Source organism: Stenella coeruleoalba (assembly GCF_951394435.1).
Source record: "Stenella coeruleoalba genome assembly, chromosome: 16".
Classification (NCBI taxonomy): Eukaryota; Metazoa; Chordata; class Mammalia; order Artiodactyla; family Delphinidae; genus Stenella; species Stenella coeruleoalba.
The window spans coordinates 70722253-70736430 of record NC_137162.1 but is presented as its reverse complement, the minus strand read 5'-3'; the positions used below and the strand labels follow the sequence as shown (position 1 = coordinate 70736430).

The 14178-nt window shown below is 36.3% G+C and overlaps 1 long non-coding RNA gene across 1 annotated transcript in view; it reads left to right on the top strand.

Moving 5' to 3' along the window:
- Window positions 1-14178, top strand: part of LOC307175226 — a 479060-nt gene that overhangs the window by 257167 nt on the left and 207715 nt on the right. The window lies entirely within an intron of this gene.

Genomic DNA, 14178 nt, shown 5'->3' with positions numbered 1-14178 from the left:
TGAAGAGATTATCCTTGCCCCATTGTGGAGTCTTGGTACCCTTTTGAAGATCATTTTACCATATTTGTATGGGTTTATTTCTGAGATCTCTATTCTGTTTCATTAGTTTATGCCTGTCTTTAAGCCAGTACCACACTATTTGGATTACTGTAGATTTGTAATATATTTTGAAATCAAGAAGTGCAAAATCTCCAGCTTTGTCCTGCTTTTTCAGAATTGTTTTGCCTATTCAGAATCCTTTGAAATTCCATATGAAATTTAGGATTTTTTTTCTTTTTCTGCAAAAAGTGTCATTGGAATTTAGATAGGGATTGCTCTGAATCTGTATATTGCTTTGGGTAGGAAAGATTTTTTAGCAGTATTAAGTCTTCCAGTTCATGACCACAAGAGGCATACCCGTTTATTTGTATCTTCTTTTATTTCCTTCTGCATTGTTTTGTAGTTTTCATTTGTAGTTTTCATTTCAACTCTTTCATCTCCTTAGTTAAGTTTATTCTTCTGTATTTCATTCTTTTTTATGCTATTATTGTAAATTGGATTGTTTTCTAAATTACCTTTAAGATTTTTCATTGTTAGTATATAGAATTAAAACTGATATTTCTGTGTTGATTATGTATCTTGCAGCTTTGCTGAAAGATAATTCATTTTAAATAATTCTTATTTATGTATGCACTTAATGTACATTTCAAAATTTTCTCTAAATACGTTTTTGATTATTTCCTATAGATTTGGATGTACAGTGTTCTTGCTTTTATTAATATCTAAAATAGTTTATAATTTTAATTTTTATTGCTATTTAAATCAAGACTTATTCAGAAGAATATTTTAAACTACAAAGTGGCTATAAATGTGTATATACAAAGGTTATTTTTTGCAAGTTCTTATTTTATTACCTTATTGTTAAAGAATATGGCTTGTTGATTTCTGCTTTATTGTATTTCTTGAATTTTTAATGGCCTAAAGTGTGGCCAAATTTTATAAATGTTCCTTGAGGCAAGAATTTTATTCCCTAAGTACAGAATTCTATAAATAGATATTGAATCAAGGTTGCTCATTATGTAATTCAAATGTCATATATAAGTATTTGTTTTTTTTCTCCTCTCCTTGATCTGTTGATTTCTGAAAGAGTCTTGCTGAAGGCTCTTAAAATGCTTTTGGAATTGGCCATTTGTTGTGTTATTTCTAAAAGTTTTTGCTTTATATATTTTCATTATCTGCTGTTTGGTGAAGAAAATGACTTCTATATCTGTTTTTTAGATTGTGTCTTTTATCAATATCTAGGAGGGTTATTTTACAGTGATAAAAGGTACTCTATGTAGACTGCCAAATAATGCAACTTTTAGTCTGGGAGATAGAAATTGCTGTATTTGTTGCAAGAATGGGAACCCCTTCCAGGGCCCGAGAATGGGCTCTTCTCTACCGCTTGGAAATGAATTGCCTGAGGAGACAAACGTGCTGACAAAGCAAGAGACTTCATTGGGAAGGGGTGGAGAGCAGCAGGCTAAGGGATCCCAGGAGAACTGCCCTGACATGTGGTGCTCAGTCTTGGGTTTTATGGTAATGGGGTTAGTTTCCGGGTTGTCTCTAGCCAGTCATTCTGACTCAGGGTCCTTCCTGGTGGTGCGTGCATCACTCAGCCAAGGCGGATTCCAGTGAGAAGGATTCTGGGAGGTTGCCAGGACATATGGACTGGAGTCTCCTCTCTCCTTTTGAACTTTCCCAAATTCTTCTGGTTGGTGGTAGCTTGTTAGTTCTGCATTCCTTACCACGACCTTCTGTTGTAAGATAACTCATGCAAGTAGTTACTGTCGGGCCTGGCCAGGTGTGCGGTTTCGGTCAGTGGTTCTCCTTACATATTGACCATTTCTCCTGGTTATACTTTTCTTTCCCTTTTTTTTTTTTTTCTCTGCTGGTTGTGGATTTGCAGTTTCCTCAGCTTTGATTTTTCTTCCATCTCCAGACTTAATGCCCAAGGTAGAAATGCCATCTCCTTCCTGTAGCTCCAACCAACCTAGCTGGATTGTTCTCTTGTCAACTTGATGGACCTGAATACTACATTTCCCAGAATTCCCTACCCTGTATGATTCTGAGTTAGAATTAGTACAGAGAGGAACTTGCATGAAATTTTGGAGGGTGGAAGCAAAATTGTGATCATTACTTTCTTAAGGTCTTTGTAGGCAGATAGGGTGAAGAATAGATGCAGAAATGCCCAGAGAGGTCTGGATTGTCCTTATTCTTTTCTGCTTGGTGTTCAGTTCTTCTTCCAAACTGCTGACCTTGCTGACTAAGAGCAGCCCCAGGCCCAACATCAGATGCTTGGCTGCAGACTCACAGGGGCATAAAATGTACAGAGGCAACATCTTCCCATAGCCCTCTCCAAGAGCTCCCCTTTGCAGTGTCACCTGTGGCTCGTGTAATTTAATTTCCAGATTTCCCTGTGAACTGTAACTTGTCCACCTGCTTTAGGACTAGTTAGTGAGTTTTCTCTGATCCTCTAGCTCCCTCTTCTGAATTTCCACTTAACCTAGCAACTCTCATAATTGTCGCTCTGTTTCCATAATCGAACCCTTATTGCTTTGCAAGCAGATTCCCATTATTTTTAGAGCTTAGTTCTCTCATGGCTTTCCTTGGAGTGAATGCCTGAGGTTGTTATTCTGTATGCTAAGAGGGGCATGATTGGCTTAGCTGCTTTGTAAGTGGTCTTTTATAATTTTAAAATCTGCCTGATTTTTTCTCTCTGTGCTCTTTCACATGTTGCTTACAGGTACTTAAAGCCTTCTTAGGGAAAATTGCTTCTTTCTTGTGAGGCTGACTTCTGCATATGTATTGGAATGAATATCTATCTGTTCTTTTTTCTCTGTCAATGTATCTCTTTTAAAAATATCTACCCTAATTAAAAAGAAATGTGTGGTCTAGTAGCATTATCCTGATTTCTAATACTCTTATGAATGTCTTCTTTTTTAAATCTCCCTGTCCTATGCTTTAAAACTTTTTGTATTAATTATTTGGAATGTGTCATAAATAATATAGATGGATTTTATTTTTTAATACATATGGAAATTTTTGTCAGTTAATAGAATAGTTTATCTCATTTATATTTATTGGGAAATCTGACATATCCTATCTCTATAATTTTATGTTATTAAAAAATAATTTCTTTTTTTTTCTTTACTACTTTTTCTCTATTAATCATGCTGTATTGTTTTGTTGTCTCTAGGGATAATATAAATAATGAAACCATATTTTTGATTCATCCCTTTTTTCCTAGAAAAAAGCATAATAATTTTATTAATTAATTTGTGAAACATCTCCATAATGCTTTTTTCCATGTCTTTTGGCTCCTTACCCTTTTTTTTTCTTTGAAAGACTTAATTCTTTTTAAAGCAGTTTTAGGTTTATGGCAAATTGAATAGAAGGTACAAAGATTTTTCCGTATATCCCCTGCCCCCACACATGCATAGCCTCCCGCATTATCATCCCTTACCAGGGTAGTACACTTATTGCAGTTGATGAACCTACACTGATATATCATAATCACCCAAGTCCATACTTCACATTAAGGTTCACTCTTGGCTTTGTACGTTCTGTGGGTTTGAACACATTTATAACGATATGTATTTAACATTTTCGTGTCATACAAAATATTTTCAGGGCTGTAAAAGTCCTCTGTATTCTACCTATTCTTTCTTCCCCACTCTCAGTGCCCCCTGGCAAACTGATCTTTTTACCGCGTCTATAGTTTTGCCTCTTCCAGAATGCCATGTAGTTGGAATCATACAATATGTAGCCTTTTCAGATTGGCTTCTTTAATTTAGTAATATGCATTAAGGTCCCTCCATGTCTTTTCATGGCTTGCTAGTTCTTTTCTTTTTGGCACTGAGTAACATTCCATTGGCTGGGTGTACTACAGTTTACTTATCCATTCACCTACTGAAAGACATCTTGGTTATATCCACGTTGTGGCAAATTATGAAAAAAGCTTCTGTAAACATCCATGTGCGGGTATTGGGGTGAATATAAGTTTTAATCACCTTCGGATAAATACCGAGTAGCACTATTGCTGGATCTTATGGTGCAAGTATGTTCAATTTTGTAGGAAATCACCAAATTGTCTTCCAAAATGGCTGTAACATGTTGTATTCCCACCAGCAGTGAATGAGAGTTCCTCACCAGCGTTCGGTGTTGTCAGTTGTTTTGAATTTTAGTCATTCTAATAGGTGTGTAGTGATCTCCTTGTTGTTTTAATTTGCATTTCCTTGATGACATATGATGTGGAGCATCTTTTCTTATGCTTATTTGCTATCTGTATATCTTTTTTCATGACCTGTCTGTTAAGGTCTTTGACGTATTTTTTAATCTGATTGTTTGTTTTCTTATTGTTGAATTTTAAGAGTTATTTGTATATTTTGTGTGAATTCTTTATCAGTTATGTGTTTTGTAAATATTTTCTGCCTGTCTGTGGCTTGTCTGTCTGTTCTCTTAACAGTGACTCACAGAGCAAAAGTTTTTCATTTTAATGAAATCTAGTTTATCAATTATTTCTTCTTGGAGTTATATCTAGAAGGTCACCGCCATACCCAAACTTATCTAGGTTTTCTACTGTGTTGATTCATCCTTCTAAAGATAAGACATATGAAATAATTTTATATCTTCCTTAGTTTTTAATTTTCTAGCTTGTTTTGTAATATTAGGACATTCTATATCATTTTAAAAATATTGTTTCTTCTCTTTTGAAATTAATTTTCTACATTATGTATTGCTTCAATTATTTAGAAATTAATACCCTATTGAATCATTTTGAAGATGCATTTTCTTCACATTATAACATCTTTGAAATCAGGATACATTTTGGAGTCAATAACTCTGGAAATCCATGTGATAGTCATACCTGAGTGAAAACCTTCATGATGTTTTGGTAAAATCAAGAAAACATTAAATTTAGATGTATTTAAATATTAACTGGTTAAATTTCTCTTTTTCTTTCCCTTTTCTCTTTACTAATTATTTTTTCTCACTTAAGGTCATTTTATTTTTAATTAATTGTTTATTAAAGCTTTTGAGACTTCCTTTTCCCTTTTTAAGGGAATGTATGTTTATGGAACACTAAGAAAATGCTTGTATGTCTGAGAAACTCTTTCTGCTGTCCTCATATGTAAGTGGCTTGACTGAGTGTGGAAATCTTGGGTCATGATCTTCTCCATAATTCTCAAAATTTTGTGGATTTTGCCTTGTGTCATTTTATGTTGAGGAGGAGATTTTGGTGTCAATAAGGGTTTTCCCTCCCAACATGAAGAATATGATTTCTTCTCCCTAGTTCCTCATAATTTTCTTTATTCATGAAATGTATGCAGGAAACATTTAGAATCCTGATCAATGTGTATTTTATTAATTTTGCCCCATACTTGGAATGGGCCCTTTGATCTAAAGAATTAGTCCTTTCTTTAGCACAGGGACCTTTTCTTCTTTTACTTTGATTGTTGCTTTCATCTATTTAATTTATTTTTACTAGTCATATGTATATTATCTCTCCTGATGTGTCATTTATTTCTCTTTTCCTTTTGCTCATTCTCTCATTATCTGTAACTCTTCTGAGTCAGTGGGGAGAATGTTCATCTTCTCATTCCTTCTTCTGAAACTTAAAATTCTCTGTTGTCTTTCATCACTGTAGTTTTAATGACTACAGTCATGTAATTAATTTTTTTTAATTGAAGAATAGTTGACTTACAATATTGTGTTAGTTTCAGGTATACAACATAGTGATTCAGTTATATATATATATATATATATATATTCCAGATTATTTTCCATTATAAATTATTATGAGATATCAAATATAGTTCCTTATGTCATATAATACAGCCTTGTTGCTTATCTGTTTTATATAGAGTAGTTTGTATATGATAATAATATACTACTAATTTATTCCTCCTCCCTTTTCCTCTCCCCTTTGGTAACCGTAAGTTTTTTACGTTTGTGAGTCTGTTTCTGTTTTGTATATAGATTTATTTGGATTACTTTTTAGATTCCAGATGTGAGTCCATGTAATATTTGTCTTTCTCTGTCTGACTTACTTCACTTAGTATGATATTCTCTAGGTCCATCCATGTGGCTGCAAATGGCAATATTCTTTTCTTTTTCATGGCTGAGTAGTATTCCATTGTGTGTGAGATATATATATATACACACACCACATCTTAAAACAATCACCTGTTGATGGGCACTTGGGTTGTTTCCATATCTTGGCTGTTGTACATAGTACTACTTTGTCATGTAGTTTTTAAACTGAAAGTAAAATTTGCTGATCTCATGCTGTTTTCATTTCTCACATTCACTATTTTTCTGAATTTCTTTGACATAATTCAGAGAGAGATATATACATTTTTTTCTATTTCTTTCAGTAAATCTGTTTCTTTAGGGAAATTTGATGTGATTTGCACACACACACACACACACACACACACACATACACACATACATATGCATACATACCAGTATGCCTAAATCTCTGTCTCTGTCTATCCTTCTTTTCAACTACCGAGTATTTTTTAGTATGCCTGGAGATTTTTGTCTGTTTATTAATTCTTATGGGAAGAAGATTTCTGCTTTATGCAAGTGTTAAGAATCGAGGTGAGTTTTGTAGAAGATTCGGTGGATCAGGGCTTGCATATTTCCGGCCAAGCTGATGCGTGAAGGGACAGTGTAGATCTGCCGTGGTTTTATTTCGGCAGATCGCAGGTCCATTTCACCCCTATAGGAAGTGAGGAGGGTGCAATAATCAGAAGGAGCTACGTGGCAGAGTGTCTCTATCACGTGCCTACGTGTTTCCTTTACATGTTTGTTCTTGAGGCCAAGTCAGTTGGAGCCGGCTGCTCCCATCCTCAACTGCAAACTTTCCCTTCCTAGCCGTCGGCAGTGGTGGGCCCTGGTCTCTTCCCCGGAGGTTCAGGTAGGATTTGATTCGCTGGCTTCCCTCCTGTCACAGTCTCCATCCCTGCCTCTATGAAAGCAGCCTCGCTTAGGTAATCCCACAGTGTTTGAAAACATGGTATCATTGTTGAAATGATAGCATGGCCTCCTAATATACTAATTTAAGGATAATATTAATTCTGATACATTGATTTGGAGTTTTCATTTAAAAGGTGTCTCATTATTTTGTTGGCACATTTTTGTACCCCTAGAGAAAACTATTTTCTGTTATTAAGCCAAGTTATTATTTATTATTAAGGCCAATGAATTTCCTACTGTTCTTATTTGATACCACTCAACCAGAAAAATAGAGACTTAACCAATGGGAAAAAGTTTTCTATTTTTCCAAATACTTCCCAAATGCCATATGAAGTTCCCAGTCATTCTTTCATTCAATAAATATTTATTAAGTGATTATATTTCCTATGTATAAGGCATAGGGGCATTGGACAGATTTATTTTCAACTAGCTGTTTAGATGTTTGATATGATTCTCTCAACCTGATTCTCCATGACAGTCACAATAGCTTAGAAAACAGGGAGAATTTTTTATGCATCTTCAGAAAATGCACGTTTGTAGAAGTTACTTTAAGCAAAGTGAAATGGCAAGGCCTGGGCATACTCTGCCATTTAACAAAAATAAACTCAGTATCTTAAAAGAAAATTACTCTTTGAGATAGCAAAATATAATAGCTTTTCATGGACATATTTCAGGAAATGAAATCTTTGGTTGAAAATGGTTTAGAAATTAGGATGTGTCACCATGAATTGTTTTCAGTCAATTCAGAGAAGGTAGACAGAATGATACAGTAGGCAAAAAGCAGGCATTGGAACCAGACAGACCAGGCTCAAATTCGATACTTATTTTCTGCTGTGCCCTTGGATAAACCTCTTAAACTCTCAACTTTCCTGTCTGTAAAATGGGACTGTTACTCTTTCCATCCCGGATGAAGCAGTGACTAAAGCACAGCCTTGGAGGCTCCAGCAGGATTTTCTCACCAATGGCAACCTTAAAGAGATGTCTTTCTTCCAAATCCTACTTTTTTCCTCCCTGCCAAGTCAAGTCATTTATTTACTAACCACTGCGTTCCTGGAACTTCCAGCAAGTGGATTGCCCCTCTGATACTTGATTTTCATTTTTAATGGATAAGACTGTCTCATTGCTTAGTCCCTTGCTATGTCAGGCCATTGCTAGAGCTTTGACAATATTTCTGGTGAGCTGGTATCTATTTATATTCATGGATAATTCTTTCGTAAGTATCTCATCCTGTAACAGTTGATCTTATAATAACCAGGCACACATACTCACCTATATGAAGGCTGTGACTTGAACATACGACATATGCTCAAATAAATTTAAGGCAATATTGTGAGTTATCAGTCACTTGAAAGTCCATTTATATAACATCTCTTCTAACCTCTTGTGCTAATAAATGTTCTTGGCATGTTTAGCAAGACCCTTGGCAAGGAAGAAAAAAGAGAGCTCTGTACACTGAACTGATGAAATGACATACTCACGTTCTTCCTATTATTTCACGATTTTAGACCTTTAAGAAAGGCTCCTTCTTTAACTGACAAAAAACTGAAACAAAATAGAACAATGCTTTCCAGGGGCAAGCAGCCTTAAATTCCGGTGCAACTTCACTGTTTATTCTTCTCCAGGTGACCTTGCTCTCTCATTCTGTAATTTAGGAAGCACAGTCCAGTTCATTTTGAAGTAGGCAGAGGGATAGATTAATGCTCATTAACCCAAGAGTCTCCATTCCAAGGTAAAAATATAAACTCTCATCTCCAGGGGAATTTGTTTGGACAGACCCAACCTGGGTTCCGGGACCAAGGTTTTCTCCACATTTTTTTCTATGACTTCAATTCCGATTCTAATTCCATCTGTAGCAGAGAACAGTCACCTGCATGGTGTTCTTTTCTCACAGGGCACACAGCTAGACGACATTACTCAGACTCCTTTGTAGTAAAGTATGACCACGTGACTGAGTTCTAGGTGGTAGAACGTGAAAGGTGAGGCACACCACTTACAAGTTTGGACCGAAAACCTCGTGTGAGAGGCTTCTGTTCTTTCTCTGTCTGATGCTAAGAATCTAGAAGATGACTCTGAGGTCCCTACACGATATTGGAGGCATAAGATAGAAGAATGCTGGGTCCTTAGATTACCACATTGAGTTGTCACATGAGTGATAAATCAGCTTCTCTTGTGTAAGTTCATTGAGATTTGGGAGAATGTTCTAGCAGTCTCTGACAACTAAAACACCATCTAGATACATAGCAGCTTCACTGCACTTAATCCAGATTCCAGATGGAAGCCACTTTTACTTTTTGATCTGAATCCAACCATCACTTTTTCCATTTATTCTCCTCTCTCTCTTCAGTGATTACATTCACGTTTACCAAAGTGTGTTCCATGGTTCCCTAATATCCAAGAGTATTAATAGATATTACATTTGGTAACACTGGCTCAAAGATTAACTTGTTCATTTACTGTGAGACCTCTCAAAGCTTTTATATTTTTGAGTCTCTAAGAGGGACTAAAACAAGCAGTATTTTAAAGCATATTTTGGAATTACATTACTTCCTATCTTCTTTTTATTAACATCTTACAGGTACACTTTAAGAAATACGAGTCTAGGCAATTAGATTCGTATCATAGGTCTTTCCACGTGAGTTTTTCTGCCTCTGCATTGTTACTTTCCATGTCAGTGTCCTTAGCCTTCACATTTTTTGCCATATGTGAAGAGGCATATTTAGACAGTTGGTACCCAAATTGTATGTCTTTAAAAATCAAGGTGGACCATTTATAAGGTAGAAAAAGTACTGCCACGTGTGTTGGTAAAATGTTGAAGGGAGATGATTCTGTCCCCCAAAGCTAATCCCCAACCTGAAGCATTTCTCCCTCGGATTAGTCCTGGTTTCTGAAATTCCCTTGCTACTATTTACTGCCTTTCATATATTTAACCTTAATGTAAGGCAGTCTGTTTCTATGGAGAGGTGACGATGAACTGGCTAGCGTTTTAGTTAGGATAAGTTGTTGTGACTAATTCAGTGCCACACATGCAGTCAAGCTTTGGGGCAACAGGACACAGCACAGAGAAGTTTTGATTTCAGGTAGGAGAGAGTAGGGAATGGAGAGTTAAGTCTGCTGTTACTTTGGGGTGAGGTCCAGGCAGCAAGGAGAGAGGCACGGTATGAATCTAGATGGTTTCAAGCTGTTTCTTCACTTGATAATTAGGCCTGGAGTAAGTTGTTTTACTTCTTTAAGCTTCAGTGTTCTATCTGCAAAAGAAAGGTAATAAGATAGTAAAAAGAAAGATAAAAAATATCTTACCCCATAGGGTTTTGATAATTAAATGAGAAAATACATAATTAATGTTGGCTATTATTTTTATTGTCGTTATTAATCCAGTCCTTTGGATGGTACACCAAAAATAAGGCAGCTTTTTAACCAATGAATCATATGCTTTTAGTGAACAAAGCAGACTCAAGGGGACGTTGTTGGGAGAAGAAAGCAAATTCTTTGTTACTGACGTTCAGTGTTTCATGCCAGTCGAATATTGTGGTCCAAACATTGTCATTTATAAGTATATAACATTACTGAAAAGGAAGAGTGGGATCCTTTCCATTGCCTAGAAAATTGGATAGATCTCATGATTGATACGCTTGTGTAACCTCTTCAGTTTGGGAGCAATTCAGTTTTGATCGTCGCTTTTTGGAGTTTATGAAAGGCACGTATTACTTGCATCGTGCTTCCTAGGTTTTGTTATTAATCATATTTAATTCAGTGAAATGTTACCCCATCAGTGTTCTTTGAAACAAGACACTTCCAAGGCGGAATTCAGAGTTGTTCTTTAAAAATTCATCTTTTCACTTGTTAGCACGGCTGTTGTGTTCCATTGAGGAGTTCCTGGTGAGTACATTTTCTTTGTGAGGCTGACTCCCCTTCTTTTTAGCTCTACTTTGAAGATATTAAGGGAAGAATCTAGCTGACATTCAATGCTGATATAGAAATACACCGAGAGAGAAAAAAGTCCTCTTGGGACAAAGGTGTGGATGAAAATATTTCTCCAGGCGATTTGGTGAAAAGTAGGATTATTTGTATTGATGTGGCAAATAAAAGGCCATTTTGAAAATATTCCCTTCTTTATCTCCCTCCAACCATTCCTCTGTTTTGTATTCATTTAAACATCCGTCAGCAAGTACTTGCTAAGCACCTAGCACGTGCAAGGTCCACTGTTTATCTCCAAGTTTTTTGTTTTGTTTTTTACGATGTTTAAAATATAGATCAGCTGTCCGGTTAGGGAGTTAAAACAGAGACACACAGATAGGCAATCTATCAAACCCAAAGGAGCAATGGATGACCAAAATAAGAGTTCACACTTACGGAGTGCCTGCTATGTGCCAAACATTTTTCTGTGATTTACAATTACTAACTGATTTCAGCCTCACACTTCACATCAGTGGTGGAGATGAGGGAATCAAGGTATATGGATTTAGTAACTTTACTAGCACTTCAGTACTAGAAATAAAATTCGAACCAGTCTCTCCTCTGAGCCTTCTTAACCACCACACCACGCATGTGATAAATGTGTTAATAATTAATTATTAGATGCTTAGAAAATATCACACCTTGAATATTGTTACTGATGTCTAGAAGGTAACGATGCAGTCCACTGCCATAGGCAGAGCTGCCACTGCCGGATCATGAGTCTGACATAAGCCCGGGTGAAAACGAATCCAACTCAATATGGGAATGGGAATATGTGTGGAACAATATTTTAAAAATATCTTTTAGAATAGTTTTAGGTTTACAAAAAAACTGATCAGAAAGTACAGAGCTTCCATATGTATCTCTTCTTCCCCACACTCCTCTCACCTCACAGTTTGCCTGTGACTAATATCCTGCATTAGTGTGGTACATTTGTTACAACTGGGGAACAAAAAATACATTATTATTAATGAACGTCCCTGGTTTACATTAGGGCTCACTCTGTGTTTTACGTTCTCTGGGCTTTGACAAATGCATAATGTCATGTATCCACCATTGGAGTATCATAGAGAATAGTCTCACTGCCCTAAAAATCACCTGTGCTCCGCCTGCACAACCCTTTCTTCCCTTCTCCAAACCCCTGGGAACCACAGATCTTTCTACCATTTTGCCTTTTCCAGAATGTCGCATAGTTGGGATCATATAGTATGTAGCCTTTTCACACTGTCAGCTTTCACTTAGTCATATGCATTTAAGATTCCTCCGTGTATTTTCATGGCTCAATAACTTATTATATTTATAGCGGAATAATGTTCCACTGTATGGTTGGACCAAAGTTTGTTAATTCATTCACCTATCTAAGGACATCTTTGTTGCTTCCAAATTTTCGCCGTTATGAATAAGGCTGCTGTAAAGACTCACATGCAGGTTGTTTTGTGGACAGAAGTTTTTACATCATCTTGGGTACATACCAAGGAGCATGATGGCTGAATTATAAGACTATGTTTAGCTTTGTAAGAAACCACCAAACTGTCTTCCAAAGTGACTGCACCATTTTTCATTCTCACCAGCAATGAATGAGTGTTCCTATCGCTTTACGTCCACAGTTGGTATTCTTGATGTTTCAGGTTTTGGTTATTCTAATAGGTGTGTAGTGGGATCTCACTGTTGTTCTAACATGCAATTGCTGAAAGACATATGACGTTGGGCATCTTTTCATACGCTTATTTTCTCTCTGTATATCTTCTTGGATGAAGTGTCTGTTAAGATATTTGGCCCACTTTTTAATTGTGTTTTTTGTCTTCTTGTTGAGTTAAGTTACTCATATATTTTGGATGTGGATCCTTTATCAGATATGTGTTCTGCAAAGGTTTTCTGCCAGTCTGTGGTCTGTCTATTCATACTCTTAACAGTGTCTTTCAGAGAGCAAGCGTTTTTAATTTTAATAAAGTTCAACTCATCCATGATTTCCTTCATGGCTCATGCCCTTGCTGCTGTACCTAAGGAGTCATCTCCATACCCAAGGTCTCCTAGGTTTCGTCCTGTGTTATCATCTAGGAGTTTTATAGTTTTACTTTTTACATTTAGGCCTATGATCTATTTTGAGTTCGTGTTTTGGTGACAGATGTAAAGTCTAAATTATTATTATTTTTGCATGTGGATTTCCAGTCATTCCACACCACCTATTGAAAAACTACCTTTTCAAGATAGAAAGGTAGTCTTTCTCCATTGTATTGCCTTTGCTCCTTTGTCAAAGATCAGTTGACCGTATATGGGTAGGTCTATTTCTTGGCTCTCTCTTCTGTTTTATTGATCTAGTTGTCTGTTCATTCACCAGTATCACACTGTGTTGATTACTGTAGCTTTATAGTAAATCTGGAAGTCAGGTAGTGTCAGTCTTCTGACATTGTTGTCCTTCAATATTTTGTTGGCTATACCGCGTCTTCTGCCTTTCCATATAAACTTTTGAACCAGTTTGTTGATAGGAACAAAAGGATTTGCTGGGACTTTGATTGGGATTGTGTTGAATCTATGGGCCAAATTGGGAAGACTGATATTATAACGATATTGAGACTTCCTACCCATAAACTTGAAGTATCTCTCCATTTGTATACATATCTTCTTTGATTTCTTCATCAGAATCTTAGGCTTGTATATTTTTACACACACACACACTACTTACACTGTATAGATACTAAAAGAAATATAAAACTATATGGTATAAAAAATCAGCAAACACAATCCTTTATTTTTAAACATTGGAGAAACAGAAGCCCAGAAGCAAATGAGACTTTCACAGACATCAGCTGGTTAGTGACAGAGGCAGGACTAGTGCTCAAATCTTCTGACCTATAGACCTTTTTTGGGTTCATTTTTATCATAACATTATGATATGATACTTCTTTAGTATTAGTTACCTACAGCTGCCTAACAAATTACTTCAACATTTAGTAGTTTAAAACAATGAACATGTATTATTGCATAGTTTCCGTGAGTTAAGAATCAGAAATGGCTAAGCTGGGTGCATCTGGCTTAAGATCTCTTATGAGGTTGCAGCAAGATGTGGTCTCATCTGAAGAGTCAAGTGGAGGAGGCTCCACTTCTAGGCTCATCCATGTGTTTGTTGATTAACCTCAGGTCCTTGTCACGTGGACCTCTCCAAAGGACTGCTGGATTCCTCCAGGGTAACTGATGAGAGAGAGAGGCAGAGAGAGAGAC